Consider the following 19177-nt stretch of genomic DNA (forward strand, 5'->3'; position numbering starts at 1 on the left):
GGCTTTCTGCAGTGCGAACGCACCTCCGAAAAGGAAAGAAACCTAATCATGGCCTTAAAAGTCAACGGGACCTGGGATTCCCAGCCGGTCACCCATACTGGTACTTGCCAGGCCTCAAGCTGGCTGGCGGCCGCGATCTGACGAGAGCAGGCACATTCAGCTTAGAATGCCCGTTGACAGCTCCTCCTCCTTTCCTATGGGCTTTCTGCAGTGCGAACGCACCTCCGAAAAGGAAAGAAACCTACTCACGGCCTTAAAAGTCAACGGGACCTGGGATTCCCAGCCGGTCACCCATACTGGTACTTGCCAGGCCTCAAGCTGGCTGGCGGCCGCGATCTGACGAGAGCAGGCACATTCAGCTTAGAATGCCCGTTGATAGCTCTTCCTCCTTTCCTATGGGCTTTCTGCAGTGCGAACGCACCTCCGAAAAGGAAAGAAACCTACTCACGGCCTTAAAAGTCAACGGGACCTGGGATTCCCAGCCGGTCACCCATACTGGTACTTGCCAGGCCTAAAGCTGGCTGGCGGCCGCGATCTGACGAGAGCGGGCACATTCAGCTTAGAATGCCCGTTGACAGCTCCTCCTCCTTTCCTATGGGCTTTCTGCAGTGCGAACGCACCTCCGAAAAGGAAAGAAACCTACTCACGGCCTTAAAAGTCAACGGGACCTGGGATTCCCAGCCGGTCACCCATACTGGTACTTGCCAGGCCTCAAGCTGGCTGGCGGCCGCGATCTGACGAGAGCAGGCACATTCAGCTTAGAATGCCCGTTGACAGCTCCTTCTCCTTTCCTATGGGCTTTCTGCAGTGCGAACGCACCTCCGAAAAGGAAAGAAACCTACTCACGGCCTTAAAAGTCAACGGGACCTGGGATTCCCAGCCGGTCACCCATACTGGTACTTGCCAGGCCTCAAGATGGCTGGCGGCCGCGATCTGACGAGAGCGGGCACATACAGCTTAGAATGCCCGTTGACAGCTCCTCCTCCTTTCCTATGGGCTTTCTGCAGTGCGAACGCACCTCCGAAAAGGAAAGAAACCTACTCACGGCCTTAAAAGTCAACGGGACCTGGGATTCCCAGCCGGTCACCCATACTGGTACTTGCCAGGCCTCAAGCTGGCTGGCGGCCGCGATCTGACGAGAGCAGGCACATTCAGCTTAGAATGCCCGTTGATAGCTCTTCCTCCTTTCCTATGGGCTTTCTGCAGTGCGAACGCACCTCCGAAAAGGAAAGAAACCTACTCACGGCCTTAAAAGTCAACGGGACCTGGGATTCCCAGCCGGTCACCCATACTGGTACTTGCCAGGCCTAAAGCTGGCTGGCGGCCGCGATCTGACGAGAGCGGGCACATTCAGCTTAGAATGCCCGTTGACAGCTCCTCCTCCTTTCCTATGGGCTTTCTGCAGTGCGAACGCACCTCCGAAAAGGAAAGAAACCTACTCACGGCCTTAAAAGTCAACGGGACCTGGGATTCCCAGCCGGTCACCCATACTGGTACTTGCCAGGCCTCAAGCTGGCTGGCGGCCGCGATCTGACGAGAGCAGGCACATTCAGCTTAGAATGCCCGTTGACAGCTCCTTCTCCTTTCCTATGGGCTTTCTGCAGTGCGAACGCACCTCCGAAAAGGAAAGAAACCTACTCACGGCCTTAAAAGTCAACGGGACCTGGGATTCCCAGCCGGTCACCCATACTGGTACTTGCCAGGCCTCAAGCTGGCTGGCGGCCGCGATCTGACGAGAGCGGGCACATACAGCTTAGAATGCCCGTTGACAGCTCCTCCTCCTTTCCTATGGGCTTTCTGCAGTGCGAACGCACCTCCGAAAAGGAAAGAAACCTACTCAAGGCCTTAAAAGTCAACGGGACCTGGGATTCCCAGCCGGTCACCCATACTGGTACTTGCCAAGCCTCAAGCTGGCTGGCGGCCGCGATCTGACGAGAGCGGGCACATTCAGCTTAGAATGCCCGTTGACAGCGTCTCCTCCTTTCCTATGGGCTTTCTGCAGTGCGAACGCACCTCCGAAAAGGAAAGAAACCTACTCACGGCCTTAAAAGTCAACGGGACCTGGGATTCCCAGCCGGTCACCCATACTGGTACTTGCCAGGCCTCAAGCTGGCTGGCGGCCGCGATCTGACGAGAGCAGGCACATTCAGCTTAGAATGCCCGTTGACAGCTCCTCCTCCTTTCCTATGGGCTTTCTGCAGTGCGAACGCACCTCCGAAAAGGAAAGAAACCTACTCACGGCCTTAAAAGTCAACGGGACCTGGGATTCCCAGCCGGTCACCCATACTGGTACTTGCCAGGCCTCAAGCTGGCTGGCGGCAGCGATCTGACGAAAGCAGGCACATTCAGCTTAGAATGCCCGTTGACAGCTCCTCCTCCTTTCCTATGGGCTTTCTGCAGTGCGAACGCACCTCCGAAAAGGAAAGAAACCTACTCACGGCCTTAAAAGTCAACGGGACCTGGGATTCCCAGCCGGTCACCCATACTGGTACTTGCCAGGCCTCAAGCTGGCTGGCGGCCGCGATCTGACGAGAGCAGGCACATTCAGCTTAGAATGCCCGTTGACAGCTCCTCCTCCTTTCCTATGGGCTTTCTGCAGTGCGAACGCACCTCCGAAAAGGAAAGAAACCTACTCATGGCCTTAAAAGTCAACGGGACCTGGGATTCCCAGCCGGTCACCCATACTGGTACTTGCCAGGCCTCAAGCTGGCTGGCGGCCGCGATCTGATGAGAGCAGGCACATTCAGCTTAGAATGCCCGTTGACAGCTCCTCCTCCTTTCCTATGGGCTTTCTGCAGTGCGAACGCACCTCCGAAAAGGAAAGAAACCTACTCACGGCCTTAAAAGTCAACGGGACCTGGGATTCCCAGCCGGTCACCCATACTGGTACTTGCCAGGCCTCAAGCTGGCTGGCGGCCGCGATCTGACGAGAGCAGGCACATTCAGCTTAGAATGCCCGTTGATAGCTCTTCCTCCTTTCCTATGGGCTTTCTGCAGTGCGAACGCACCTCCGAAAAGGAAAGAAACCTACTCACGGCCTTAAAAGTCAACGGGACCTGGGATTCCCAGCCGGTCACCCATACTGGTACTTGCCAGGCCTCAAGCTGGCTGGCGGCCGCGATCTGACGAGAGCGGGCACATTCAGCTTAGAATGCCCGTTGACAGCTCCTCCTCCTTTCCTATGGGCTTTCTGCAGTGCGAACGCACCTCCGAAAAGGAAAGAAACCTACTCACGGCCTTAAAAGTCAACGGGACCTGGGATTCCCAGCCGGTCACCCATACTGGTACTTGCCAGGCCTCAAGCTGGCTGGCGGCCGCGATCTGACGAGAGCAGGCACATTCAGCTTAGAATGCCCGTTGACAGCTCCTCCTCCTTTCCTATGGGCTTTCTGCAGTGCGAACTCACCTCCGAAAAGGAAAGAAACCTACTCACGGCCTTAAAAGTCAACGGGACCTGGGATTCCCAGCCGGTCACCCATACTGGTACTTGCCAGGCCTCAAGCTGGCTGGCGGCCGCGATCTGACGAGAGCAGGCACATTCAGCTTAGAATGCCCGTTGACAGCTCCTCCTCCTTTCCTATGGGCTTTCTGCAGTGCGAACGCACCTCCGAAAAGGAAAGAAACCTACTCACGGCCTTAAAAGTCAACGGGACCTGGGATTCCCAGCCGGTCACCCATACTGGTACTTGCCAGGCCTCAAGCTGGCTGGCGGCCGCGATCTGACGAGAGCAGGCACATTCAGCTTAGAATGCCCGTTGACAGCTCCTCCTCCTTTCCTATGGGCTTTCTGCAGTGCGAACGCACCTCCGAAAAGGAAAGAAACCTACTCACGGCCTTAAAAGTCAACGGGACCTGGGATTCCCAGCCGGTCACCCATACTGGTACTTGCCAGGCCTCAAGCTGGCTGGCGGCCGCGATCTGACGAGAGCGGGCACATACAGCTTAGAATGCCCGTTGACAGCTCCTCTTCCTTTCCTATGGGCTTTCTGCAGTGCGAACGCACCTCCGAAAAGGAAAGAAACCTACTCAAGGCCTTAAAAGTCAACGGGACCTGGGATTCCCAGCCGGTCACCCATACTGGTACTTGCCAAGCCTCAAGCTGGCTGGCGGCCGCGATCTGACGAGAGCGGGCACATTCAGCTTAGAATGCCCGTTGACAGCGCCTCCTCCTTTCCTATGGGCTTTCTGCAGTGCGAACGCACCTCCGAAAAGGAAAGAAACCTACTCACGGCCTTAAAAGTCAACGGGACCTGGGATTCCCAGCCGGTCACCCATACTGGTACTTGCCAGGCCTCAAGCTGGCTGGCGGCCGCGATCTGACGAGAGCAGGCACATTCAGCTTAGAATGCCCGTTGACAGCTCAACCTCCTTTCCTATGGGCTTTCTGCAGTGCGAACGCACCTCCGAAAAGGAAAGAAACCTACTCACGGCCTTAAAAGTCAACGGGACCTGGGATTCCCAGCCGGTCACCCATACTGGTACTTGCCAGGCCTCAAGCTGGCTGGCGGCCGCGATCTGACGAGAGCAGGCACATTCAGCTTAGAATGCCCGTTGACAGCTCCTCCTCCTTTCCTATGGGCTTTCTGCAGTGCGAACGCACCTCCGAAAAGGAAAGAAACCTACTCACGGCCTTAAAAGTCAACGGGACCTGGGATTCCCAGCCGGTCATCCATACTGGTACTTGCCAGGCCTCAAGCTGGCTGGCGGCCGCGATCTGACGAGAGCAGGCACATTCAGCTTAGAATGCCCGTTGACAGCTCCTCCTCCTTTCCTATGGGCTTTCTGCAGTGCGAACGCACCTCCGAAAAGGAAAGAAACCTACTCACGGCCTTAAAAGTCAACAGGACCTGGGATTCCCAGCCGGTCACCCATACTGGTACTTGCCAGGCCTCAAGCTGGCTGGCGGCCGCGATCTGACGAGAGCGGGCACATTCAGCTTAGAATGCCCGTTGACAGCTCCTCCTCCTTTCCTATGGGCTTTCTGCAGTGCGAACGCACCTCCGAAAAGGAAAGAAACCTACTCACGGCCTTAAAAGTCAACGGGACCTGGGATTCGCAGCCGGTCACCCATACTGGTACTTGCCAGGCCTCAAGCTGGCTGGCGGCCGCGATCTGACGAGAGCAGGCACATTCAGCTTAGAATGCCCGTTGATAGCTCTTCCTCCTTTCCTATGGGCTTTCTGCAGTGCGAACGCACCTCCGAAAAGGAAAGAAACCTACTCACGGCCTTAAAAGTCAACGGGACCTGGGATTCCCAGCCGGTCACCCATACTGGTACTTGCCAGGCCTCAAGCTGGCTGGCGGCCGCGATCTGACGAGAGCGGGCACATTCAGCTTAGAATGCCCGTTGACAGCTCCTCCTCCTTTCCTATGGGCTTTCTGCAGTGCGAACGCACCTCCGAAAAGGAAAGAAACCTACTCACGGCCTTAAAAGTCAACGGGACCTGGGATTCCCAGCCGGTCACCCATACTGGTACTTGCCAGGCCTCAAGCTGGCTGGCGGCCGCGATCTGACGAGAGCAGGCACATTCAGCTTAGAATGCCCGTTGACAGCTCCTCCTCCTTTCCTATGGGCTTTCTGCAGTGCGAACTCACCTCCGAAAAGGAAAGAAACCTACTCACGGCCTTAAAAGTCAACGGGACCTGGGATTCCCAGCCAGTCACCCATACTGGTACTTGCCAGGCCTCAAGCTGGCTGGCGGCCGCGATCTGACGAGAGCAGGCACATTCAGCTTAGAATGCCCGTTGACAGCTCCTCCTCCTTTCCTATGGGCTTTCTGCAGTGCGAACGCACCTCCGAAAAGGAAAGAAACCTACTCACGGCCTTAAAAGTCAACGAGACCTGGGATTCCCAGCCGGTCACCCGGGATTCCCAGCCGGTCACCCATACTGGTACTTGCCAGGCCTCAAGCTGGCTGGCGGCCGCGATCTGACGAGAGCAGGCACATTCGACTTAGAATGCCCGTTGACAGCTCCTCCTCCTTTCCTATGGGCTTTCTGCAGTGCGAACGCACCTCCGAAACGGAAAGAAACCTACTCACGGCCTTAAAAGTCAACGGGACCTGGGATTCCCAGCCGGTCACCCATACTGGTACTTGCCAGGCCTCAAGCTGGCTGGCGGCCGCGATCTGACGAGAGCAGGCACATTCAGCTTAGAATGCCCGTTGACAGCTCCTCCTCCTTTCCTATGGGCTTTCTGCAGTGCGAACGCACCTCCGAAACGGAAAGAATCCTACTCACGGCCTTAAAAGTCAACGGGACCTGGGATTCCCAGCCGGTCACCCATACTGGTACTTGCCAGGCCTCAAGCTGGCTGGCGGCCGCGATCTGACGAGAGCAGGCACATTCAGCTTAGAATGCCCGTTGACAGCTCCTCCTCCTTTCCTATGGGCTTTCTGCAGTGCGAACGCACCTCCGAAAAGGAAAGAAACCTACTCACGGCCTTAAAAGTCAACGGGACCTGGGATTCCCAGCCGGTCACCCATACTGGTACTTGCCAGGCCTCAAGCTGGCTGGCGGCCGCGATCTAACGAGAGCAGGCACATTCAGCTTAGAATGCCCGTTGACAGCTCCTCCTCCTTTCCTATGGGCTTTCTGCAGTGCGAACGCACCTCCGAAACGGAAAGAAACCTACTCACGGCCTTAAAAATCAACGGGACCTGGGATTCCCAGCCGGTCACCCATACTGGTACTTGCCAGGCCTCAAGCTGGCCGGCGGCCGCGATCTGACGAGAGCAGGCACATTCAGCTTAGAATGCCCGTTGACAGCTCCTCCTCCTTTCCTATGGGCTTTCTGCAGTGCGAACGCACCTCCGAAAAGGAAAGAAACCTACTCACGGCCTTAAAAGTCAACGGGACCTGGGATTCCCAGCCGGTCACCCATACTGGTACTTGCCAGGCCTCAAGCTGGCTGGCGGCCGCGATCTGACGAGAGAAGGCACATTCAGCTTAGAATGCCCGTTGACAGCTCCTCCTCCTTTCCTATGGGCTTTCTGCAGTGCGAACGCACCTCCGAAAAGGAAAGAAACCTACTCACGGCCTTAAAAGTCAACGGGACCTGGGATTCCCAGCCGGTCACCCATACTGGTACTTGCCAGGCCTCAAGCTGGCTGGCGGCCGCGATCTGACGAGAGCAGGCACATTCAGCTTAGAATGCCCGTTGACAGCTCCTCCTCCTTTCCTATGGGCTTTCTGCAGTGCGAACGCACCTCCGAAAAGGAAAGAAACCTACTCACGGCCTTAAAAGTCAACGGGACCTGGGATTCCCAGCCGGTCACCCATACTGGTACTTGCCAGGCCTCAAGCTGGCTGGCGGCAGCGATCTGACGAGAGCAGGCACATTCAGCTTAGAATGCCCGTTGACAGCTCCTCCTCCTTTCCTATGGGCTTTCTGCAGTGCGAACGCACCTCCGAAAAGGAAAGAAACCTACTCATGGCCTTAAAAGTCAACGGGACCTGGGATTCCCAGCCGGTCACCCATACTGGTACTTGCCAGGCCTCAAGCTGGCTGGCGGCCGCGATCTGACGAGAGCAGGCACATTCAGCTTAGAATGCCCGTTGACAGCTCCTCCTCCTTTCCTATGGGCTTTCTGCAGTGCGAACGCACCTCCGAAAAGGAAAGAAACCTACTCACGGCCTTAAAAGTCAACGGGACCTGGGATTCCCAGCCGGTCACCCATACTGGTACTTGCCAGGCCTCAAGCTGGCTGGCGGCCGCGATCTGACGAGAGCAGGCACATTCAGCTTAGAATGCCCGTTGATAGCTCTTCCTCCTTTCCTATGGGCTTTCTGCAGTGCGAACGCACCTCCGAAAAGGAAAGAAACCTACTCACGGCCTTAAAAGTCAACGGGACCTGGAATTCCCAGCCGGTCACCCATACTGGTACTTGCCAGGCCTCAAGCTGGCTGGCGGCCGCGATCTGACGAGAGCAGGCACATTCAGCTTAGAATGCCCGTTGACAGCTCCTCCTCCTTTCCTATGGGCTTTCTGCAGTGCGAACGCACCTCCGAAAAGGAAAGAAACCTACTCACGGCCTTAAAAGTCAACGGGACCTGGGATTCCCAGCCGGTCACCCATACTGGTACTTGCCAGGCCTCAAGCTGGCTGGCGGCCGCGATCTGACGAGAGCGGGCACATACAGCTTAGAATGCCCGTTGACAGCTCCTCCTCCTTTCCTATGGGATTTCTGCAGTGCGAACGCACCTCCGAAAAGGAAAGAAACCTACTCACGGCCTTAAAAGGCAACGGGACCTGGGATTCCCAGCCGGTCACCCATACTGGTACTTGCCAGGCCTCAAGCTGGCTGGCGGCCGCGATCTGAAGAGAGCAGGCACATTCAGCTTAGAATGCCCGTTGACAGCTCCTCCTCCTTTCCTATGGGATTTCTGCAGTGCGAACGCACCTCCGAAAAGGAAAGAAACCTACTCACGGCCTTAAAAGTCAACGGGACCTGGGATTCCCAGCCGGTCACCCATACTGGTACTTGCCAGGCCTCAAGCTGGCTGGCGGCCGCGATCTGACGAGAGCAGGCACATTCAGCTTAGAATGCCCGTTGACAGCTCCTCCTCCTTTCCTATGGGCTTTCTGCAGTGCGAACGCACCTCCGAAAAGGAAAGAAACCTACTCACGGCCTTAAAAGTCAACGGGACCTGGGATTCCCAGCCGGTCACCCATACTGGTACTTGCCAGGCCTCAAGCTGGCTGGCGGCCGCGATCTGACGAGAGCGGGCACATTCAGCTTAGAATGCCCGTTGACAGCTCCTCCTCCTTTCCTATGGGCTTTCTGCAGTGCGAACGCACCTCCGAAAAGGAAAGAAACCTACTCACGGCCTTAAAAGTCAACGGGACCTGGGATTCCCAGCCGGTCACCCATACTGGTACTTGCCAGGCCTCAAGCTGGCTGGCGGCCGCGATCTGACGAGAGCAGGCACATTCAGCTTAGAATGCCCGTTGACAGCTCCTCCTCCTTTCCTATGGGCTTTCTGCAGTGCGAACTCACCTCCGAAAAGGAAAGAAACCTACTCACGGCCTTAAAAGTCAACGGGACCTGGGATTCCCAGCCAGTCACCCATACTGGTACTTGCCAGGCCTCAAGCTGGCTGGCGGCCGCGATCTGACGAGAGCAGGCACATTCAGCTTAGAATGCCCGTTGACAGCTCCTCCTCCTTTCCTATGGGCTTTCTGCAGTGCGAACGCACCTCCGAAAAGGAAAGAAACCTACTCACGGCCTTAAAAGTCAACGAGACCTGGGATTCCCAGCCGGTCACCCGGGATTCCCAGCCGGTCACCCATACTGGTACTTGCCAGGCCTCAAGCTGGCTGGCGGCCGCGATCTGACGAGAGCAGGCACATTCAGCTTAGAATGCCCGTTGACAGCTCCTCCTCCTTTCCTATGGGCTTTCTGCAGTGCGAACGCACCTCCGAAACGGAAAGAAACCTACTCACGGCCTTAAAAGTCAACGGGACCTGGGATTCCCAGCCGGTCACCCATACTGGTACTTGCCAGGCCTCAAGCTGGCTGGCGGCCGCGATCTGACGAGAGCAGGCACATTCAGCTTAGAATGCCCGTTGACAGTTCCTCCTCCTTTCCTATGGGCTTTCTGCAGTGCGAACGCACCTCCGAAACGGAAAGAAACCTACTCACGGCCTTAAAAGTCAACGGGACCTGGGATTCCCAGCCGGTCACCCATACTGGTACTTGCCAGGCCTCAAGCTGGCTGGCGGCCGCGATCTGACGAGAGCAGGCACATTCAGCTTAGAATGCCCGTTGACAGCTCCTCCTCCTTTCCTATGGGCTTTCTGCAGTGCGAACGCACCTCCGAAAAGGAAAGAAACCTACTCACGGCCTTAAAAGTCAACGGGACCTGGGATTCCCAGCCGGTCACCCATACTGGTACTTGCCAGGCCTCAAGCTGGCTGGCGGCCGCGATCTGACGAGAGCGGGCACATTCAGCTTAGAATGCCCGTTGACAGCTCCTCCTCCTTTCCTATGGGCTTTCTGCAGTGCGAACGCACCTCCGAAAAGGAAAGAAACCTACTCACGGCCTTAAAAGTCAACGGGACCTGGGATTCGCAGCCGGTCACCCATACTGGTACTTGCCAGGCCTCAAGCTGGCTGGCGGCCGCGATCTGACTAGAGCAGGCACATTCAGCTTAGAATGCCCGTTGATAGCTCTTCCTCCTTTCCTATGGGCTTTCTGCAGTGCGAACGCACCTCCGAAAAGGAAAGAAACCTACTCACGGCCTTAAAAGTCAACGGGACCTGGGATTCCCAGCCGGTCACCCATACTGGTACTTGCCAGGCCTCAAGCTGGCTGGCGGCCGCGATCTGACGAGAGCGGGCACATTCAGCTTAGAATGCCCGTTGACAGCTCCTCCTCCTTTCCTATGGGCTTTCTGCAGTGCGAACGCACCTCCGAAAAGGAAAGAAACCTACTCACGGCCTTAAAAGTCAACGGGACCTGGGATTCCCAGCCGGTCACCCATACTGGTACTTGCCAGGCCTCAAGCTGGCTGGCGGCCGCGATCTGACGAGAGCAGGCACATTCAGCTTAGAATGCCCGTTGACAGCTCCTCCTCCTTTCCTATGGGCTTTCTGCAGTGCGAACTCACCTCCGAAAAGGAAAGAAACCTACTCACGGCCTTAAAAGTCAACGGGACCTGGGATTCCCAGCCAGTCACCCATACTGGTACTTGCCAGGCCTCAAGCTGGCTGGCGGCCGCGATCTGACGAGAGCAGGCACATTCAGCTTAGAATGCCCGTTGACAGCTCCTCCTCCTTTCCTATGGGCTTTCTGCAGTGCGAACGCACCTCCGAAAAGGAAAGAAACCTACTCACGGCCTTAAAAGTCAACGAGACCTGGGATTCCCAGCCGGTCACCCGGGATTCCCAGCCGGTCACCCATACTGGTACTTGCCAGGCCTCAAGCTGGCTGGCGGCCGCGATCTGACGAGAGCAGGCACATTCAGCTTAGAATGCCCGTTGACAGCTCCTCCTCCTTTCCTATGGGCTTTCTGCAGTGCGAACGCACCTCCGAAACGGAAAGAAACCTACTCACGGCCTTAAAAGTCAACGGGACCTGGGATTCCCAGCCGGTCACCCATACTGGTACTTGCCAGGCCTCAAGCTGGCTGGCGGCCGCGATCTGACGAGAGCAGGCACATTCAGCTTAGAATGCCCGTTGACAGCTCCTCCTCCTTTCCTATGGGCTTTCTGCAGTGCGAACGCACCTCCGAAACGGAAAGAAACCTACTCACGGCCTTAAAAGTCAACGGGACCTGGGATTCCCAGCCGGTCACCCATACTGGTACTTGCCAGGCCTCAAGCTGGCTGGCGGCCGCGATCTGACGAGAGCAGGCACATTCAGCTTAGAATGCCCGTTGACAGCTCCTCCTCCTTTCCTATGGGCTTTCTGCAGTGCGAACGCACCTCCGAAAAGGAAAGAAACCTACTCACGGCCTTAAAAGTCAACGGGACCTGGGATTCCCAGCCGGTCACCCATACTGGTACTTGCCAGGCCTCAAGCTGGCTGGCGGCCGCGATCTGACGAGAGCAGGCACATTCAGCTTAGAATGCCCGTTGACAGCTCCTCCTCCTTTCCTATGGGCTTTCTGCAGTGCGAACGCACCTCCGAAACGGAAAGAAACCTACTCACGGCCTTAAAAATCAACGGGACCTGGGATTCCCAGCCGGTCACCCATACTGTTACTTGCCAGGCCTCAAGCTGGCCGGCGGCCGCGATCTGACGAGAGCAGGCACATTCAGCTTAGAATGCCCGTTGACAGCTCCTCCTCCTTTCCTATGGGCTTTCTGCAGTGCGAACGCACCTCCGAAAAGGAAAGAAACCTACTCACGGCCTTAAAAGTCAACGGGACCTGGGATTCCCAGCCGGTCACCCATACTGGTACTTGCCAGGCCTCAAGCTGGCTGGCGGCCGCGATCTGACGAGAGAAGGCACATTCAGCTTAGAATGCCCGTTGACAGCTCCTCCTCCTTTCCTATGGGCTTTCTGCAGTGCGAACGCACCTCCGAAAAGGAAAGAAACCTACTCACGGCCTTAAAAGTCAACGGGACCTGGGATTCCCAGCCGGTCACCCATACTGGTACTTGCCAGGCCTCAAGCTGGCTGGCGGCCGCGATCTGACGAGAGCAGGCACATTCAGCTTAGAATGCCCGTTGACTGCTCCTCCTCCTTTCCTATGGGCTTTCTGCAGTGCGAACGCACCTCCGAAACGGAAAGAAACCTACTCACGGCCTTAAAAGTCAACGGGACCTGGGATTCCCAGCCGGTCACCCATACTGGTACTTGCCAGGCCTCAAGCTGGCTGGCGGCCGCGATCTGACGAGAGCAGGCACATTCAGCTTAGAATGCCCGTTGACAGCTCCTCCTCCTTTCCTATGGGCTTTCTGCAGTGCGAACGCACCTCCGAAACGGAAAGAAACCTACTCACGGCCTTAAAAGTCAACGGGACCTGGGATTCCCAGCCGGTCACCCATACTGGTACTTGCCAGGCCTCAAGCTGGCTGGCGGCCGCGATCTGACGAGAGCAGGCACATTCAGCTTAGAATGCCCGTTGACAGCTCCTCCTCCTTTCCTATGGGCTTTCTGCAGTGCGAACGCACCTCCGAAAAGGAAAGAAACCTACTCACGGCCTTAAAAGTCAACGGGACCTGGGATTCCCAGCCGGTCACCCATACTGGTACTTGCCAGGCCTCAAGCTGGCTGGCGGCCGCGATCTGACGAGAGCAGGCACATTCAGCTTAGAATGCCCGTTGACAGCTCCTCCTCCTTTCCTATGGGCTTTCTGCAGTGCGAACGCACCTCCGAAACGGAAAGAAACCTACTCACGGCCTTAAAAATCAACGGGACCTGGGATTCCCAGCCGGTCACCCATACTGTTACTTGCCAGGCCTCAAGCTGGCCGGCGGCCGCGATCTGACGAGAGCAGGCACATTCAGCTTAGAATGCCCGTTGACAGCTCCTCCTCCTTTCCTATGGGCTTTCTGCAGTGCGAACGCACCTCCGAAAAGGAAAGAAACCTACTCACGGCCTTAAAAGTCAACGGGACCTGGGATTCCCAGCCGGTCACCCATACTGGTACTTGCCAGGCCTCAAGCTGGCTGGCGGCCGCGATCTGACGAGAGAAGGCACATTCAGCTTAGAATGCCCGTTGACAGCTCCTCCTCCTTTCCTATGGGCTTTCTGCAGTGCGAACGCACCTCCGAAAAGGAAAGAAACCTACTCACGGCCTTAAAAGTCAACGGGACCTGGGATTCCCAGCCGGTCACCCATACTGGTACTTGCCAGGCCTCAAGCTGGCTGGCGGCCGCGATCTGACGAGAGCAGGCACATTCAGCTTAGAATGCCCGTTGACAGCTCCTCCTCCTTTCCTATGGGCTTTCTGCAGTGCGAACGCACCTCCGAAAAGGAAAGAAACCTACTCACGGCCTTAAAAGTCAACGGGACCTGGGATTCCCAGCCGGTCACCCATACTGGTACTTGCCAGGCCTCAAGCTGGCTGGCGGCAGCGATCTGACGAGAGCAGGCACATTCAGCTTAGAATGCCCGTTGACAGCTCCTCCTCCTTTCCTATGGGCTTTCTGCAGTGCGAACGCACCTCCGTAAAGGAAAGAAACCTACTCATGGCCTTAAAAGTCAACGGGACCTGGGATTCCCAGCCGGTCACCCATACTGGTACTTGCCAGGCCTCAAGCTGGCTGGCGGCCGCGATCTGACGAGAGCAGGCACATTCAGCTTAGAATGCCCGTTGACAGCTCCTCCTCCTTTCCTATGGGCTTTCTGCAGTGCGAACGCACCTCCGAAAAGGAAAGAAACCTACTCACGGCCTTAAAAGTCAACGGGACCTGGGATTCCCAGCCGGTCACCCATACTGGTACTTGCCAGGCCTCAAGCTGGCTGGCGGCCGCGATCTGACGAGAGCAGGCACATTCAGCTTAGAATGCCCGTTGATAGCTCTTCCTCCTTTCCTATGGGCTTTCTGCAGTGCGAACGCACCTCCGAAAAGGAAAGAAACCTACTCACGGCCTTAAAAGTCAACGGGACCTGGGATTCCCAGCCGGTCACCCATACTGGTACTTGCCAGGCCTCAAGCTGGCTGGCGGCCGCGATCTGATGAGAGCGGGCACATTCAGCTTAGAATGCCCGTTGACAGCTCCTCCTCCTTTCCTATGGGCTTTCTGCAGTGCGAACGCACCTCCGAAAAGGAAAGAAACCTACTCACGGCCTTAAAAGTCAACGGGACCTGGGATTCCCAGCCGGTCACCCATACTGGTACTTGCCAGGCCTCAAGCTGGCTGGCGGCCGCGATCTGACGAGAGCAGGCACATTCAGCTTAGAATGCCCGTTGACAGCTCCTCCTCCTTTCCTATGGGCTTTCTGCAGTGCGAACTCACCCCACGAAAAGGAAAGAAACCTACTCACGGCCTTAAAAGTCAACGGGACCTGGGATTCCCAGCCGGTCACCCATACTGGTACTTGCCAGGCCTCAAGCTGGCTGGCGGCCGCGATCTGACGAGAGCAGGCACATTCAGCTTAGAATGCCCGTTGACAGCTCCTCCTCCTTTCCTATGGGCTTTCTGCAGTGCGAACGCACCTCCGAAAAGGAAAGAAACCTACTCACGGCCTTAAAAGTCAACGGGACCTGGGATTCCCAGCCGGTCACCCATACTGGTACTTGCCAGGCCTCAAGCTGGCTGGCGGCCGCGATCTGACGAGAGCAGGCACATTCAGCTTAGAATGCCCGTTGACAGCTCCTCCTCCTTTCCTATGGGCTTTCTGCAGTGCGAACGCACCTCCGAAAAGGAAAGAAACCTACTCACGGCCTTAAAAGTCAACGGGACCTGGGATTCCCAGCCGGTCACCCATACTGGTACTTGCCAGGCCTCAAGCTGGCTGGCGGCCGCGATCTGATGAGAGCGGGCACATACAGCTTAGAATGCCCGTTGACAGCTCCTCCTCCTTTCCTATGGGATTTCTGCAGTGCGAACGCACCTCCGAAAAGGAAAGAAACCTACTCAAGGCCTTAAAAGTCAACGGGACCTAGGATTCCCAGCCGGTCACCCATACTGGTACTTGCCAAGCCTCAAGCTGGCTGGCGGCCGCGATCTGACGAGAGCGGGCACATTCAGCTTAGAATGCCCGTTGACAGCGCCTCCTCCTTTCCTATGGGCTTTCTGCAGTGCGAACGCACCTCCGAAAAGGAAAGAAACCTACTCACGGCCTTAAAAGTCAACGGGACCTGGGATTCCCAGCCGGTCACCCATACTGGTACTTGCCAGGCCTCAAGCTGGCTGGCGGCCGCGATCTGATGAGAGCAGGCACATTCAGCTTAGAATGCCCGTTGACAGCTCAACCTCCTTTCCTATGGGCTTTCTGCAGTGCGAACGCACCTCCGAAAAGGAAAGAAACCTACTCACGGCCTTAAAAGTCAACGGGACCTGGGATTCCCAGCCGGTCACCCATACTGGTACTTGCCAGGCCTCAAGCTGGCTGGCGGCCGCGATCTGACGAGAGCAGGCACATTCAGCTTAGAATGCCCGTTGACAGCTCCTCCTCCTTTCCTATGGGCTTTCTGCAGTGCGAACGCACCTCCGAAAAGGAAAGAAACCTACTCACGGCCTTAAAAGTCAACGGGACCTGGGATTCCCAGCCGGTCACCCATACTGGTACTTGCCAGGCCTCAAGCTGGCTGGCGGCCGCGATCTGACGAGAGCAGGCACATTCAGCTTAGAATGCCCGTTGACAGCTCCTCCTCCTTTCCTATGGGCTTTCTGCAGTGCGAACGCACCTCCGAAAAGGAAAGAAACCTACTCACGGCCTTAAAAGTCAACGGGACCTGGGATTCCCAGCCGGTCACCCATACTGGTACTTGCCAGGCCTCAAGCTGGCTGGCGGCCGCGATCTGACGAGAGCGGGCACATTCAGCTTAGAATGCCCGTTGACAGCTCCTCCTCCTTTCCTATGGGCTTTCTGCAGTGCGAACGCACCTCCGAAAAGGAAAGAAACCTACTCATGGCCTTAAAAGTCAACGGGACCTGGGATTCCCAGCCGGTCACCCATACTGGTACTTGCCAGGCCTCAAGCTGGCTGGCGGCCGCGATCTGACGAGAGCAGGCACATTCAGCTTAGAATGCCCGTTGACAGCTCCTCCTCCTTTCCTATGGGCTTTCTGCAGTGCGAACGCACCTCCAAAAAGGAAAGAAACCTACTCACGGCCTTAAAAGTCAACGGGACCTGGGATTCCCAGCCGGTCACCCATACTGGTACTTGCCAGGCCTCAAGCTGGCTGGCGGCCGCGATCTGACGAGAGCAGGCACATTCAGCTTAGAATGCCCGTTGATAGCTCTTCCTCCTTTCCTATGGGCTTTCTGCAGTGCGAACGCACCTCCGAAAAGGAAAGAAACCTACTCACGGCCTTAAAAGTCAACGGGACCTGGGATTCCCAGCCGGTCACCCATACTGGTACTTGCCAGGCCTCAAGCTGGCTGGCGGCCGCGATCTGACGAGAGCGGGCACATTCAGCTTAGAATGCCCGTTGACAGCTCCTCCTCCTTTCCTATGGGCTTTCTGCAGTGCGAACGCACCTCCGAAAAGGAAAGAAACCTACTCACGGCCTTAAAAGTCAACGGGACCTGGGATTCCCAGCCGGTCACCCATACTGGTACTTGCCAGGCCTCAAGCTGGCTGGCGGCCGCGATCTGACGAGAGCAGGCACATTCAGCTTAGAATGCCCGTTGACAGCTCCTCCTCCTTTCCTATGGGCTTTCTGCAGTGCGAACTCACCTCCGAAAAGGAAAGAAACCTACTCACGGCCTTAAAAGTCAACGGGACCTGGGATTCCCAGCCGGTCACCCATACTGGTACTTGCCAGGCCTCAAGCTGGCTGGCGGCCGCGATCTGACGAGAGCAGGCACATTCAGCTTAGAATGCCCGTTGACAGCGCCTCCTCCTTTCCTATGGGCTTTCTGCAGTGCGAACGCACCTCCGAAAAGGAAAGAAACCTACTCACGGCCTTAAAAGTCAACGGGACCTGGGATTCCCAGCCGGTCACCCATACTGGTACTTGCCAGGCCTCAAGCTGGCTGGCGGCCGCGATCTGACGAGAGCAGGCACATTCAGCTTAGAATGCCCGTTGACAGCTCCTCCTCCTTTCCTATGGGCTTTCTGCAGTGCGAACGCACCTCCGAAAAGGAAAGAAACCTACTCACGGCCTTAAAAGTCAACGGGACCTGGGATTCCCAGCCGGTCACCCATACTGGTACTTGCCAGGCCTCAAGCTGGCTGGCGGCCGCGATCTGACGAGAGCAGGCACATTCAGCTTAGAATGCCCGTTGACAGCTCCTCCTCCTTTCCTATGGGCTTTCTGCAGTGCGAACGCACCTCCGAAAAGGAAAGAAACCTACTCACGGCCTTAAAAGTCAACGGGACCTGGGATTCCCAGCCGGTCACCCATACTGGTACTTGCCAGGCCTCAAGCTGGCTGGCGGCCGCGATCTGACGAGAGCGGGCACATTCAGCTTAGAATGCCCGTTGACAGCTCCTCCTCCTTTCCTATGGGCTTTCTGCAGTGCGAACGCACCTCCGAAAAGGAAAGAAACCTACTCATGGCCTTAAAAGTCAACGGGACCTGGGATTCCCAGCCGGTCACCCATACTGGTACTTGCCAGGCCTCAAGCTGGCTGGCGGCCGCGATCTGACGAGAGCAGGCACATTCAGCTTAGAATGCCCGTTGACAGCTCCTCCTCCTTTCCTATGGGCTTTCTGCAGTGCGAACGCACCTCCGAAAAGGAAAGAAACCTACTCACGGCCTTAAAAGTCAACGGGACCTGGGATTCCCAGCCGGTCACCCATACTGGTACTTGCCAGGCCTCAAGCTGGCTGGCGGCCGCGATCTGACGAGAGCAGGCACATTCAGCTTAGAATGCCCGTTGATAGCTCTTCCTCCTTTCCTATGGGCTTTCTGCAGTGCGAACGCACCTCCGAAAAGGAAAGAAACCTACTCACGGCCTTAAAAGTCAACGGGACCTGGGATTCCCAGCCGGTCACCCATACTGGTACTTGCCAGGCCTCAAGCTGGCTGGCGGCCGCGATCTGACGAGAGCGGGCACATTCAGCTTAGAATGCCCGTTGACAGCTCCTCCTCCTTTCCTATGGGCTTTCTGCAGTGCGAACGCACCTCCGAAAAGGAAAGAAACCTACTCACGGCCTTAAAAGTCAACGGGACCTGGGATTCCCAGCCGGTCACCCATACTGGTACTTGCCAGGCCTCAAGCTGGCTGGCGGCCGCGATCTGACGAGAGCAGGCACATTCAGATTAGAATGCCCGTTGACAGCTCCTCCTCCTTTCCTATGGGCTTTCTGCAGTGCGAACTCACCTCCGAAAAGGAAAGAAACCTACTCACGGCCTTAAAAGTCAACGGGACCTGGGATTCCCAGCCGGTCACCCATACTGGTACTTGCCAGGCCTCAAGCTGGCTGGCGGCCGCGATCTGACGAGAGCAGGCACATTCAGCTTAGAATGCCCGTTGACAGCTCCTCCTCCTTTCCTATGGGCTTTCTGCAGTGCGAACGCACCTCCGAAAAGGAAAGAAACCTACTCACGGCCTTAAAAGTCAACGGGACCTGGGATTCCCAGCCGGTCACCCATACTGGTACTTGCCAGGCCTCAAGCTGGCTGGCGGCCGCGATCTGACGAGAGCGGGCACATACAGCTTAGAATGCCCGTTGACAGCTCCTCCTCCTTTCCTATGGGCTTTCTGCAGTGCGAACGCACCTCCGAAAAGGAAAGAAACCTACTCAAGGCCTTAAAAGTCAACGGGACCTGGGATTCCCAGCCGGTCACCCATACTGGTACTTGCCAAGCCTCAAGCTGGCTGGCGGCCGCGATCTGACGAGAGCGGGCACATTCAGCTTAGAATGCCCGTTGACAGCGCCTCCTCCTTTCCTATGGGCTTTCTGCAGTGCGAACGCACCTCCGAAAAGGAAAGAAACCTACTCACGGCCTTAAAAGTCAACGGGACCTGGGATTCCCAGCCGGTCACCCATACTGGTACTTGCCAGGCCTCAAGCTGGCTGGCGGCCGCGATCTGACGAGAGCAGGCACATTCAGCTTAGAATGCCCGTTGACAGCTCCTCCTCCTTTCCTATGGGCTTTCTG

The 19177-nt window shown here is 56.6% G+C and overlaps 89 pseudogenes; all 89 read right to left on the reverse strand.

Annotated features, from left to right (window-relative positions):
• Positions 1-59: 59 nt before the first annotated feature.
• Positions 60-178, reverse strand: LOC136629515 (5S ribosomal RNA; annotated as a pseudogene).
• An 80-nt stretch (positions 179-258) lies between these two features.
• On the reverse strand, positions 259-377 carry LOC136630064 (5S ribosomal RNA; annotated as a pseudogene).
• An 80-nt stretch (positions 378-457) lies between these two features.
• LOC136631011 (5S ribosomal RNA) lies at positions 458-576 on the reverse strand (annotated as a pseudogene).
• An 80-nt stretch (positions 577-656) lies between these two features.
• Positions 657-775, reverse strand: LOC136629516 (5S ribosomal RNA; annotated as a pseudogene).
• An 80-nt stretch (positions 776-855) lies between these two features.
• LOC136629992 (5S ribosomal RNA) lies at positions 856-974 on the reverse strand (annotated as a pseudogene).
• Positions 975-1054: 80 nt separating this feature from the next.
• On the reverse strand, positions 1055-1173 carry LOC136630065 (5S ribosomal RNA; annotated as a pseudogene).
• An 80-nt stretch (positions 1174-1253) lies between these two features.
• LOC136631125 (5S ribosomal RNA) lies at positions 1254-1372 on the reverse strand (annotated as a pseudogene).
• An 80-nt stretch (positions 1373-1452) lies between these two features.
• On the reverse strand, positions 1453-1571 carry LOC136629517 (5S ribosomal RNA; annotated as a pseudogene).
• Positions 1572-1651: 80 nt separating this feature from the next.
• Positions 1652-1770, reverse strand: LOC136629868 (5S ribosomal RNA; annotated as a pseudogene).
• Positions 1771-1850: 80 nt separating this feature from the next.
• LOC136630895 (5S ribosomal RNA) lies at positions 1851-1969 on the reverse strand (annotated as a pseudogene).
• Positions 1970-2049: 80 nt separating this feature from the next.
• On the reverse strand, positions 2050-2168 carry LOC136629518 (5S ribosomal RNA; annotated as a pseudogene).
• An 80-nt stretch (positions 2169-2248) lies between these two features.
• LOC136630467 (5S ribosomal RNA) lies at positions 2249-2367 on the reverse strand (annotated as a pseudogene).
• Positions 2368-2447: 80 nt separating this feature from the next.
• LOC136629519 (5S ribosomal RNA) lies at positions 2448-2566 on the reverse strand (annotated as a pseudogene).
• An 80-nt stretch (positions 2567-2646) lies between these two features.
• On the reverse strand, positions 2647-2765 carry LOC136630202 (5S ribosomal RNA; annotated as a pseudogene).
• Positions 2766-2845: 80 nt separating this feature from the next.
• Positions 2846-2964, reverse strand: LOC136630066 (5S ribosomal RNA; annotated as a pseudogene).
• An 80-nt stretch (positions 2965-3044) lies between these two features.
• Positions 3045-3163, reverse strand: LOC136631050 (5S ribosomal RNA; annotated as a pseudogene).
• An 80-nt stretch (positions 3164-3243) lies between these two features.
• On the reverse strand, positions 3244-3362 carry LOC136629520 (5S ribosomal RNA; annotated as a pseudogene).
• Positions 3363-3442: 80 nt separating this feature from the next.
• LOC136629522 (5S ribosomal RNA) lies at positions 3443-3561 on the reverse strand (annotated as a pseudogene).
• Positions 3562-3641: 80 nt separating this feature from the next.
• LOC136629523 (5S ribosomal RNA) lies at positions 3642-3760 on the reverse strand (annotated as a pseudogene).
• An 80-nt stretch (positions 3761-3840) lies between these two features.
• Positions 3841-3959, reverse strand: LOC136629880 (5S ribosomal RNA; annotated as a pseudogene).
• An 80-nt stretch (positions 3960-4039) lies between these two features.
• LOC136630896 (5S ribosomal RNA) lies at positions 4040-4158 on the reverse strand (annotated as a pseudogene).
• An 80-nt stretch (positions 4159-4238) lies between these two features.
• Positions 4239-4357, reverse strand: LOC136629524 (5S ribosomal RNA; annotated as a pseudogene).
• Positions 4358-4437: 80 nt separating this feature from the next.
• Positions 4438-4556, reverse strand: LOC136629525 (5S ribosomal RNA; annotated as a pseudogene).
• Positions 4557-4636: 80 nt separating this feature from the next.
• LOC136630097 (5S ribosomal RNA) lies at positions 4637-4755 on the reverse strand (annotated as a pseudogene).
• Positions 4756-4835: 80 nt separating this feature from the next.
• LOC136629732 (5S ribosomal RNA) lies at positions 4836-4954 on the reverse strand (annotated as a pseudogene).
• Positions 4955-5034: 80 nt separating this feature from the next.
• Positions 5035-5153, reverse strand: LOC136630855 (5S ribosomal RNA; annotated as a pseudogene).
• An 80-nt stretch (positions 5154-5233) lies between these two features.
• Positions 5234-5352, reverse strand: LOC136631061 (5S ribosomal RNA; annotated as a pseudogene).
• Positions 5353-5432: 80 nt separating this feature from the next.
• On the reverse strand, positions 5433-5551 carry LOC136629526 (5S ribosomal RNA; annotated as a pseudogene).
• An 80-nt stretch (positions 5552-5631) lies between these two features.
• On the reverse strand, positions 5632-5750 carry LOC136630119 (5S ribosomal RNA; annotated as a pseudogene).
• A 300-nt stretch (positions 5751-6050) lies between these two features.
• LOC136629527 (5S ribosomal RNA) lies at positions 6051-6169 on the reverse strand (annotated as a pseudogene).
• An 80-nt stretch (positions 6170-6249) lies between these two features.
• LOC136629528 (5S ribosomal RNA) lies at positions 6250-6368 on the reverse strand (annotated as a pseudogene).
• An 80-nt stretch (positions 6369-6448) lies between these two features.
• LOC136629816 (5S ribosomal RNA) lies at positions 6449-6567 on the reverse strand (annotated as a pseudogene).
• Positions 6568-6647: 80 nt separating this feature from the next.
• On the reverse strand, positions 6648-6766 carry LOC136630872 (5S ribosomal RNA; annotated as a pseudogene).
• An 80-nt stretch (positions 6767-6846) lies between these two features.
• Positions 6847-6965, reverse strand: LOC136630837 (5S ribosomal RNA; annotated as a pseudogene).
• Positions 6966-7045: 80 nt separating this feature from the next.
• Positions 7046-7164, reverse strand: LOC136629529 (5S ribosomal RNA; annotated as a pseudogene).
• An 80-nt stretch (positions 7165-7244) lies between these two features.
• LOC136629832 (5S ribosomal RNA) lies at positions 7245-7363 on the reverse strand (annotated as a pseudogene).
• Positions 7364-7443: 80 nt separating this feature from the next.
• LOC136629530 (5S ribosomal RNA) lies at positions 7444-7562 on the reverse strand (annotated as a pseudogene).
• An 80-nt stretch (positions 7563-7642) lies between these two features.
• LOC136630067 (5S ribosomal RNA) lies at positions 7643-7761 on the reverse strand (annotated as a pseudogene).
• An 80-nt stretch (positions 7762-7841) lies between these two features.
• Positions 7842-7960, reverse strand: LOC136630747 (5S ribosomal RNA; annotated as a pseudogene).
• An 80-nt stretch (positions 7961-8040) lies between these two features.
• Positions 8041-8159, reverse strand: LOC136629892 (5S ribosomal RNA; annotated as a pseudogene).
• A 279-nt stretch (positions 8160-8438) lies between these two features.
• Positions 8439-8557, reverse strand: LOC136629531 (5S ribosomal RNA; annotated as a pseudogene).
• An 80-nt stretch (positions 8558-8637) lies between these two features.
• LOC136631072 (5S ribosomal RNA) lies at positions 8638-8756 on the reverse strand (annotated as a pseudogene).
• An 80-nt stretch (positions 8757-8836) lies between these two features.
• LOC136629533 (5S ribosomal RNA) lies at positions 8837-8955 on the reverse strand (annotated as a pseudogene).
• Positions 8956-9035: 80 nt separating this feature from the next.
• LOC136630120 (5S ribosomal RNA) lies at positions 9036-9154 on the reverse strand (annotated as a pseudogene).
• Positions 9155-9454: 300 nt separating this feature from the next.
• LOC136629534 (5S ribosomal RNA) lies at positions 9455-9573 on the reverse strand (annotated as a pseudogene).
• An 80-nt stretch (positions 9574-9653) lies between these two features.
• Positions 9654-9772, reverse strand: LOC136629535 (5S ribosomal RNA; annotated as a pseudogene).
• An 80-nt stretch (positions 9773-9852) lies between these two features.
• On the reverse strand, positions 9853-9971 carry LOC136631084 (5S ribosomal RNA; annotated as a pseudogene).
• A 279-nt stretch (positions 9972-10250) lies between these two features.
• Positions 10251-10369, reverse strand: LOC136631095 (5S ribosomal RNA; annotated as a pseudogene).
• Positions 10370-10449: 80 nt separating this feature from the next.
• LOC136629536 (5S ribosomal RNA) lies at positions 10450-10568 on the reverse strand (annotated as a pseudogene).
• Positions 10569-10648: 80 nt separating this feature from the next.
• LOC136630121 (5S ribosomal RNA) lies at positions 10649-10767 on the reverse strand (annotated as a pseudogene).
• A 300-nt stretch (positions 10768-11067) lies between these two features.
• On the reverse strand, positions 11068-11186 carry LOC136629537 (5S ribosomal RNA; annotated as a pseudogene).
• Positions 11187-11266: 80 nt separating this feature from the next.
• Positions 11267-11385, reverse strand: LOC136629539 (5S ribosomal RNA; annotated as a pseudogene).
• An 80-nt stretch (positions 11386-11465) lies between these two features.
• LOC136629541 (5S ribosomal RNA) lies at positions 11466-11584 on the reverse strand (annotated as a pseudogene).
• A 279-nt stretch (positions 11585-11863) lies between these two features.
• LOC136630839 (5S ribosomal RNA) lies at positions 11864-11982 on the reverse strand (annotated as a pseudogene).
• Positions 11983-12062: 80 nt separating this feature from the next.
• On the reverse strand, positions 12063-12181 carry LOC136629542 (5S ribosomal RNA; annotated as a pseudogene).
• An 80-nt stretch (positions 12182-12261) lies between these two features.
• Positions 12262-12380, reverse strand: LOC136629543 (5S ribosomal RNA; annotated as a pseudogene).
• Positions 12381-12460: 80 nt separating this feature from the next.
• On the reverse strand, positions 12461-12579 carry LOC136629544 (5S ribosomal RNA; annotated as a pseudogene).
• Positions 12580-12659: 80 nt separating this feature from the next.
• LOC136629546 (5S ribosomal RNA) lies at positions 12660-12778 on the reverse strand (annotated as a pseudogene).
• Positions 12779-13057: 279 nt separating this feature from the next.
• Positions 13058-13176, reverse strand: LOC136630840 (5S ribosomal RNA; annotated as a pseudogene).
• An 80-nt stretch (positions 13177-13256) lies between these two features.
• LOC136629547 (5S ribosomal RNA) lies at positions 13257-13375 on the reverse strand (annotated as a pseudogene).
• An 80-nt stretch (positions 13376-13455) lies between these two features.
• Positions 13456-13574, reverse strand: LOC136629833 (5S ribosomal RNA; annotated as a pseudogene).
• An 80-nt stretch (positions 13575-13654) lies between these two features.
• Positions 13655-13773, reverse strand: LOC136629548 (5S ribosomal RNA; annotated as a pseudogene).
• An 80-nt stretch (positions 13774-13853) lies between these two features.
• On the reverse strand, positions 13854-13972 carry LOC136630068 (5S ribosomal RNA; annotated as a pseudogene).
• Positions 13973-14052: 80 nt separating this feature from the next.
• LOC136631243 (5S ribosomal RNA) lies at positions 14053-14171 on the reverse strand (annotated as a pseudogene).
• Positions 14172-14251: 80 nt separating this feature from the next.
• On the reverse strand, positions 14252-14370 carry LOC136629549 (5S ribosomal RNA; annotated as a pseudogene).
• An 81-nt stretch (positions 14371-14451) lies between these two features.
• LOC136629550 (5S ribosomal RNA) lies at positions 14452-14570 on the reverse strand (annotated as a pseudogene).
• Positions 14571-14650: 80 nt separating this feature from the next.
• On the reverse strand, positions 14651-14769 carry LOC136629551 (5S ribosomal RNA; annotated as a pseudogene).
• An 80-nt stretch (positions 14770-14849) lies between these two features.
• LOC136629999 (5S ribosomal RNA) lies at positions 14850-14968 on the reverse strand (annotated as a pseudogene).
• Positions 14969-15048: 80 nt separating this feature from the next.
• On the reverse strand, positions 15049-15167 carry LOC136629887 (5S ribosomal RNA; annotated as a pseudogene).
• An 80-nt stretch (positions 15168-15247) lies between these two features.
• LOC136630213 (5S ribosomal RNA) lies at positions 15248-15366 on the reverse strand (annotated as a pseudogene).
• Positions 15367-15446: 80 nt separating this feature from the next.
• LOC136629552 (5S ribosomal RNA) lies at positions 15447-15565 on the reverse strand (annotated as a pseudogene).
• An 80-nt stretch (positions 15566-15645) lies between these two features.
• LOC136629553 (5S ribosomal RNA) lies at positions 15646-15764 on the reverse strand (annotated as a pseudogene).
• Positions 15765-15844: 80 nt separating this feature from the next.
• On the reverse strand, positions 15845-15963 carry LOC136631107 (5S ribosomal RNA; annotated as a pseudogene).
• Positions 15964-16043: 80 nt separating this feature from the next.
• On the reverse strand, positions 16044-16162 carry LOC136629554 (5S ribosomal RNA; annotated as a pseudogene).
• Positions 16163-16242: 80 nt separating this feature from the next.
• LOC136630069 (5S ribosomal RNA) lies at positions 16243-16361 on the reverse strand (annotated as a pseudogene).
• An 80-nt stretch (positions 16362-16441) lies between these two features.
• On the reverse strand, positions 16442-16560 carry LOC136631119 (5S ribosomal RNA; annotated as a pseudogene).
• Positions 16561-16640: 80 nt separating this feature from the next.
• Positions 16641-16759, reverse strand: LOC136629555 (5S ribosomal RNA; annotated as a pseudogene).
• An 80-nt stretch (positions 16760-16839) lies between these two features.
• On the reverse strand, positions 16840-16958 carry LOC136629558 (5S ribosomal RNA; annotated as a pseudogene).
• An 80-nt stretch (positions 16959-17038) lies between these two features.
• Positions 17039-17157, reverse strand: LOC136629559 (5S ribosomal RNA; annotated as a pseudogene).
• An 80-nt stretch (positions 17158-17237) lies between these two features.
• LOC136629560 (5S ribosomal RNA) lies at positions 17238-17356 on the reverse strand (annotated as a pseudogene).
• Positions 17357-17436: 80 nt separating this feature from the next.
• LOC136631131 (5S ribosomal RNA) lies at positions 17437-17555 on the reverse strand (annotated as a pseudogene).
• Positions 17556-17635: 80 nt separating this feature from the next.
• On the reverse strand, positions 17636-17754 carry LOC136629561 (5S ribosomal RNA; annotated as a pseudogene).
• An 80-nt stretch (positions 17755-17834) lies between these two features.
• Positions 17835-17953, reverse strand: LOC136630070 (5S ribosomal RNA; annotated as a pseudogene).
• An 80-nt stretch (positions 17954-18033) lies between these two features.
• On the reverse strand, positions 18034-18152 carry LOC136631142 (5S ribosomal RNA; annotated as a pseudogene).
• An 80-nt stretch (positions 18153-18232) lies between these two features.
• On the reverse strand, positions 18233-18351 carry LOC136630145 (5S ribosomal RNA; annotated as a pseudogene).
• An 80-nt stretch (positions 18352-18431) lies between these two features.
• LOC136629562 (5S ribosomal RNA) lies at positions 18432-18550 on the reverse strand (annotated as a pseudogene).
• Positions 18551-18630: 80 nt separating this feature from the next.
• LOC136629903 (5S ribosomal RNA) lies at positions 18631-18749 on the reverse strand (annotated as a pseudogene).
• An 80-nt stretch (positions 18750-18829) lies between these two features.
• LOC136630897 (5S ribosomal RNA) lies at positions 18830-18948 on the reverse strand (annotated as a pseudogene).
• Positions 18949-19028: 80 nt separating this feature from the next.
• On the reverse strand, positions 19029-19147 carry LOC136629563 (5S ribosomal RNA; annotated as a pseudogene).
• Positions 19148-19177: the final 30 nt, after the last annotated feature.

This window comes from Eleutherodactylus coqui, chromosome 5 (assembly GCF_035609145.1).
Source record: "Eleutherodactylus coqui strain aEleCoq1 chromosome 5, aEleCoq1.hap1, whole genome shotgun sequence".
Classification (NCBI taxonomy): Eukaryota; Metazoa; Chordata; class Amphibia; order Anura; family Eleutherodactylidae; genus Eleutherodactylus; species Eleutherodactylus coqui.